Source organism: Mauremys mutica, unplaced genomic scaffold, assembly GCF_020497125.1.
Source record: "Mauremys mutica isolate MM-2020 ecotype Southern unplaced genomic scaffold, ASM2049712v1 Super-Scaffold_100409, whole genome shotgun sequence".
Taxonomy (NCBI): domain Eukaryota; kingdom Metazoa; phylum Chordata; order Testudines; family Geoemydidae; genus Mauremys; species Mauremys mutica.
In genome coordinates this window covers 151,169-158,610 of record NW_025423334.1, presented here as the reverse complement: position 1 = coordinate 158,610, position 7,442 = coordinate 151,169, and the positions used below count along the sequence as shown (strand labels likewise).

Below are 7,442 nucleotides of genomic sequence, written 5' to 3'. Positions count from 1 at the left end.
AACTGAGTTCATAGGAAGCCAAGTGAAAAAAATCCCAACACTAGCACTCAACTGACCTAGATAGTTTTGGTTCCCAGAACTTCTGAGACTGTCAATCCATCCTCCTGTTAAGATCTATCCCCTTCTCGGCAATCTTTACTTGAGAAGGAAATTAAATCAGACATCCCAGTCCATACCCACTTCACCTCATGGCCTGGTGTTGGGATGAGCATGAGAACTCTCTTGCTCAACAGCTGTCCAAGCCATTCTTAATAAAGTTGGAAAGATTCAACTAGGAGCTGCTAGCAACCTAAATGGAAACATTTTTCTACTTGGACTCAACATAATCAGTCTTCCTCAAACTCTGCTGATATCCCAGTCATTTTAGTTTATCTCCTGTTATTAAAAAAACACAGGTCTCTTCATTAGCTCACTACAGGTCCATCTTGAAACAGTCAATGCCTTTCTTCCTCCAGTAGACACCCTACAACAGTTAGATTAATGAAGGACCTAATCAGGACCTTTCCACCGATTCTCAAGCCTGTACCTCAATGGGACTTCTATCTTGTCCTGTCATTGTTCACCAGACCTCCATTTGAACCTTTGGCATCATGCTTTATGCCTCTGTCTGGAGCATGAAGCAAGCTTCTGCACATATGTGCAAAATGGACATTGCTTTCCAGACTCAAGATGCATGGTGTGAATGTTTTACTCACATGTGGAATACAGCCAAGGGCCATGCATCTCGAAGAACTTCCAGTTACAGGCAGGTAACTTCTAATTTTATATTGAGGTTGCTTAGTGGCTTTCAGTGTTAACCTAAGGGTCTTTGCCAGATTCCAAGAAATGGAAAGCCAGTCTATAGCACTCCCACTGTCGCCCTTTATATTAAGTCTCCCTTCAAGAGTTTAATAAATCACAGATTCAAGAACAGGATGGGGCTAGTTTTTTTTCTAGGGTTTGTATTCAGAGGGCAGTTTAATAACCTTATTTCAAAAGAATCAGAAGTATTTGGTAACTGCTTATTATTTTGTAATGTATTTCATCTCAGGGAAATGAACAAACGTTTAACAGAGGAGCAAGCCAGGAAGACCTTTGAGAGAGCCATGAAACTGGAGCAAGAATTTACTGAACATTTCACAGGTTTGTATCCCTTATTACAGTTCCCTTCAAAGAGTGGAATTGTGTTGTCTGGAGCATAAGAATTGTCACACCTGCCTAAGCCCATATACTTCAGTTATATATCTTGTCTCCAGTATTGGCCTATGATGAATGCTTTAGAACATGTTAAACTATCATAATGCACTGCAACTGTTTATTAAATATTTGTATCAATTCATTGTTTAACTTTGAGACAAAATTTCTTCTTTACTGCATCTGATGCCAGCTCATACTTTAGAGCATGAGAACTTTTCGCTTTTTTCTTAGCTGTTGAAACTAGAAACGTTAGTCTTATTTATATATTAAAAGCCTGGAAACTTTTAACATAAAGGTCACCAACTGGTGTCTCATGCCCTTCCAGAATGTGAAGGGTGGCTAAACCTCTGAAAACCAGGAAATTAAGAGTTACAGTAATGCAAACTTAAACTTCTGAGAATAAGGAAATACAGAGTTAAGGTACACACTAAGACAGCCCTAACTCTGCCCCCATGGAGCTGGCAATAGCCATTGGAGATTATCTGCATTCAGTCCAGCTATGTTCAATGATAGATTTAGCTGTATAGAATGGTAGAGGGATTAGCTGGAACAGCTTGGCAGAGCTGTGATTGTGACATGAGGTGGTCTGGGGCAGCCTTGCCCTTCTCCTCTCCCCTGTGTGTGATCAAAAAAAAGTGTGCATGTGTACCTTGAGGGATCCATTATGCCTCATTTCAGTGCCTAGTTCTCTAGATTGTGTCAGTAGCAGTGCACAGGGGTCTTCTTGCTATAGGGATTATCAGCAGTGAGGTGGGATATGAGGGTGGTCTGTGGATTTAATGAAAATGTAGTGTTAAATGGAATCCTATGTATAAGGATGAAGGGGGCTAGGTAAAAGGGAATTAAGGGGTTGTAAAATTTAGCAAGTGAGGGTTGTTTCTATGGAGTAGGCGCTGTTTGAGCCTAAGTCAAGAGTAGGTAGCTTCTGTTCAGTACAGCTTACATAAACGTAAGTCAAAAGTTTTGTGTCAGTAAAGAGAAAGTGTTAGACACTGCCCTACAGTGATCATGCACCCTACACAGAATTCTAGCATGTGTGTTATAGCTGAGCTAGGCCGTCACTCAAAGAGGTTAAGTTGGCATGTATCTTAACTCTGTTTTCCTAGTTTTCAGAGGTATATGTTTAGCCACTCTCCACATTCTAAAAGGGCACAAGGTAGCACTGGACTTAAAGTTCTGGAACATTTAATTTCCTTGGTTTTAAAAAAAATAATTTCTCAGCACTCCCATCTGCAATAGCCCAGCTCTTCTCCTTCAACACCTGGTGCTCTTTGGCAATGATTGCCCTGGCCACAAAATACACTGGCTTCATGTTGGGCTTTTCACTGCCTCTGCCTTGTCTCCTGTCTACCTGACCAGCACAGCCTGATTGCCTCTTCTCAACAATCCTCCCTATAGAGAGGCAAGCATCAGCAAAGGACCAACATGTTGAGGAGCTGTGGAGAAGATGCAGGAACAGTCCAGGGACTAGCATGGAGACAGTGGGGACATATTTTGAAGGGAGAGATTTGGCCATGAGAGGAAGGATGGTCCAGGGGTTAGGATCTGGGACTTGGGAGACAGTTCAAGTCCTTGCTCTACCACAGAATTCTTATGTGATCTTGGGCAAGTCATTTAGGTCCAGATCCATAAAGATACTTAGGTGCCTACGTCCCAGTTTTGGCTCCACTGCAATCCACAAAACTTCTTTGCTGGACTCAGTAGGCTCCTAAACTCACTTGGCACCTACATTTTCAAGGTAAAAGTTCCTCTAAGCGACTATTTTTCTGTCTCTGAGCGTATACACTGCTGCCTCCCTCTGCACAGACACCTGTCTCCTGCCAAAGCCCCAGAATGATTCAGAAACCAGGGAAAGTTAGGCATCCAGCCACCTGTATCACATGCAGGGCCTAATCCAGTAGGCGTGCTCAGAGGCCACCTACTGGACTGGATCCCATTTAAAATGGAGAAGGAGATGGACGTGGTGGTGGTGCTGCTGCCACCACAATCCATCTTATAATTTTTAGCCTAGTGGTTAGCACACTTGCCTGGGAAGTGGGAGACCATAGTTCAGTTCCCACCCTTCCGCCGATCCTGGCTCCCATGCAGAGGGGTAGGACCCACCCAGAGCCTGCCTCACACATAAGGCACAAGACCCCCCAATTTCAGCTCACAGCTAGGGGCTGCAGAACATTAGAGCTTTTTTCCGGTCCTTTGTATCTTCCCATTGTTCCAAGATTTGTTAAAAATCAACATTAATCATTCAGATAATTCCTCTGTCAATTCTTTTAATATTCATGGGAGCAAGTTATCCAATCTTGCAGATTTTAAAATGTTTAAATTCAATAACTGCTGGTCAGTAGATGAGATGCTGGAGGTTTATGAGGGAGGCCCAGTCTGTGTTTCCCACCTTCCTCCTGGGATTTAGGTGAACTCTTGCTGCTGCCCTGCCCCCATGTGCTGCCCTCAGAGGTGAAGGATGAAACACTGGTTCCAGGTGCCAGGATGCAGGAGTGTAGGAGCTGCTGCTTTGGCAGTGGTGTGGACCTGGCTTTTTAGAATGTATGTGTTCAGTTATTAGTTTGCCATGTTGGTCAAACACTCAGCTAAACCTGAATGGAATTTCATGGAGCAAAGAAAAGGTACTTCTCTAGCCTGAGGGCTTTCCCCTTGCCAGATCAAAGACCTGCTGCAAATGGTGGAGATTTTAGAATTTCTCAAAAAAAATCCCAAGAATCTTTTATAATAGAAAGTGGTGTTAAACAACCTAAAAATAGAATCCAGAATCCAACTTCCCATACTGGCTGAGGGAGGGATTCATAATCTAGTGAGTCTTTTCCATAACTGTACTATGTCTGAACCCCTAGATTGAGAACTCATGTAACATACATCATCAGAAAGAAAGTGTAATACCACTCTTTGGGGGGCGGAACAGGTATTCCTATGCATTTGTTCATTTTTTTAACATAATAGATTCTGATTGGTACTTTTGGGCACTGTTGCTGTATTGATAATTATACCGGTAGCTAGTAGAGGCTCCTGTATTTCACCTTTATCTAATTTATACTACCTAGCATGTACAATGTATAGTGTACATGATCATCCAAGTATCAGAATTTTAAACCACTATGGTTCCTATAACATCATATCAACAGGGGATGCTCTGAATAGTGACTATTGATAAAAAAATTTTTTGCCAAGTAACAAATAAGGATTAATATATTTTTGTGTTTGGTAGTGGTATGATGTAGAATGTGTGTATGTGCGCTTACAAAGAAGGCATACATTTCTAATTGTAAAATGAATAAGAATCTTCTAAGAGGTTTGATAGGTAAATTGAATTAGAGCAGCCATTAAGGAAGCTTCATTACCATTGAATGTAAAGTAAAATGCTGTCATAGATTTAAAATGTTTTAGGAGTTAGGAAGCGGAATAAGAGGCAATTATTAACATGTAATGAGGGTTCAGTAATAGTACTAGTGTTGTGTATATTAACACAAACACAGGAATACAGTGTCCTGGCCCAAGCAGCAGCATTATACATTTTTTCCCTGTTGAACTCTATTAAGTAGGTTCTCAGCCTGGAGGTGAAGACCCCAGTTAAGATGAAGCTGCAATCAAGATTTCTGTCATTTGGATCCAAAGCGTTGCAAGAACCCTAGTCCTGATTCAAAGCAGACCATACTTTAATCTGATTTGGGTCAGAACACACCCACCTCCGTTCATTTATAGTGCTTCTCTAGCCTCAGTGATAATATATACAATCTGTGTGGTCTGAGTGTAGATTGGAACTTTATTATCTGTTTTTAAAGCAAGCATCAGATGTAGAGGATTAGAGAAATGCATATGTTAGCCCCTTCCTTCCATCCCAAATCATGGACACTGCTAGCAACCAGAATCCACCAGATGACCTATTTTTCATGTCCTGGTTTGTGATCCAGATGACCAGTTCCTCAATCTACATTACGTGGAAGCCCACACCACCATTTCACTTGCTACAAGTCTCAGTGATTTATTTGTCTGGATTAGGATTATTAACTAGCCCTGCTTTTTTACCCTCCTGTCCTGGATACCTGCACAAAAGTTGGGTCTAGAAGAAAACAAAAAAAGAAAACCAGGAAATAACAAATCACTCCTAACAACCCTTGAAGGTATCTGAGGATGGGGGAAAAAAAAAAAACAGCTGCACATGCCAGTCTGCAGTGTGGGAAAATTCCTTCCTGACCCCAGGACTCTATACACTGTACACTGGCCAGTTCCTTCGGGAAGCCCTACACCCCCAGACAGTCAAGCACCTTTAGCTCACAATAAACCACAAGCCCAATGTTGTCTGTTCCTTCTCCAATCTGGTTAAATCCCCACCTTGGGAAGGGGGCTGAGAATTTCTGCACACAAGGTGAAAGTTAGTAAAAAACGCTTGCTGACCGTAATACTATGTTTTGCAGCTATTGTCCAAGGAGACACACTGGAAGAGATATACAACCAGGTGAAGCAGATCATAGAAGAACAGTCTGGGCCTTACATCTGGGTACCAGCAAAGGAAAAATTATGAAAATTGGAAGATTTTTGGTTTTCATTTTCTAACTGACATTACCTACTCATCAACAACTTGTAACCCTTTTCAGTGGAGCCTGCCTCTAGCTCTTTCCAATGTGGGTCACACACTAAACATCACATTCTGCAGTTCCCAAAATTTTCTTACATTTGGTGTCTCTCTTAGTTTGAATAATTTGTATTATTGTGTGGTAGTGTTCATTTGACGTTTTTCAAACATGAAGGTTGAATGGCCTGACCAGCTATTAAGGTAGGGTTGGGGAATTATATGGTAAAATTCCTTAATGTTTAAGGGAAAGTACGTTTCAGAGATTCTCAGAAAAGATTTATGTACATTCTTTTAAAATTTCATAGCATATGAAAGAAAAGTCATCTTACCCAATGATGTAAATTGTGAGCAACTTTGCACACTTAATTATAATAGCATGGGTTGGCCAAGGCATTTAATTTCAAGTTTTAGTTTGTGGGTTGACTTTCTGTTGTCACCGCAAATATTTTTCTTTATAGGCAGTTAATGTAACTTTTTCCAAATTAATGTATTTCATTAACTTCCATTAATTCACAAGGGATATTCATTTTCAAAATTTCATAATGATATTCTTATAGTCTATTTTTATTCATTTTTTGCATATACAGTTGCTAGGGATAAAGATATTTAATGTTTTTAATCTTACTCATGCAACACTATTTACAGTGTCTTACAAAAGTTGTTTTAGATAATGGTCATCACTCTTTTCTGAGTCGAAAACATGTTTAGGTGCTAGGGAAGCTTGTATTTTACAAATGAATAGCAAATTTTCATTGGCAGCCATACAGAAAACACTTGCAGTGATGTATGATCATTAAGGCAATAAGAAGAGAGTCAGATTTGTAATTTAAAACTGTGTGTCTCCTTAGAGGTGTCAGATTTTAATGAATATTTTACCCACAATAATTGCCTATTTTGTTATAAAACTTTCTTTAACTATAAACTCTGTAACTATGGGAATTATTTTCTTTACATAGTTGCGCACACATATATATATATATATATATATATAAAATATATTTTTTTTTCTTTTCCCACCTACTCCTAGCTTTTCTTTTTTTGTTTTTGTTTTGAGAATAAATATAAATTAGAATTTATCTTCCTTAATCATGTGAAATGAAATGGGGTATGGTGGCTGGGTAAAACATCTGGGGGATATTAGCTACAAGAAAAAAATATGGGCAAGTTCTCCTCCTTTCTACAAACAATTTCAGATGTTTGGTTTTGTTTTTTTTTCTTTTCCATGTGATGTGCATGTTTTAACCAATGGGAGATTTCAGAGTCAACAGTCAGTTTTTATGTACATCTCAGACTGCATCTGTGTCATATCTTCCATGGTGGCTCTGCACTGGAGAGATACAGACCTCTGAGCTGAGCAATTATAAATACATTTCTGCAAAATATAGAACTAACATTATTCATTCCATTTGTCAGAAAGAGGAGAACAGCTAATAAAGTTTATTGTACAACATATTTTTGTGTGTCTTTAATTAGATAATCTAAAATACAGGTGATGTAGAATTAAGAAATTAAGTTTGCAAACAATAAATTGGCAGGAACAGTAAATAATGAGCAATGATGTGATAGAGGAACATTGAAAAACTAGTATGTGGGCCAAAGAAGTTCAGTGTAGTTAAATTAAATGCAGGTTAGATCTTGGGTCAAAGAGTTAAAAATAATAAGCATGTGTGAGAGAACAAAGTAC

At 39.4% G+C, this 7,442-nt stretch overlaps 1 long non-coding RNA gene across 1 annotated transcript; it reads left to right on the top strand.

The window, feature by feature from the left end:
• The first annotated feature begins 1,023 nt into the window (after nucleotides 1–1,023).
• On the top strand, nucleotides 1,024–7,208 carry LOC123361206. Its single transcript, XR_006576124.1, has 2 exons — nucleotides 1,024–1,122; nucleotides 5,601–7,208. It is a non-coding gene; the product is annotated as an uncharacterized LOC123361206 (long non-coding RNA).
• The last annotated feature ends 234 nt before the right edge of the window (nucleotides 7,209–7,442 follow it).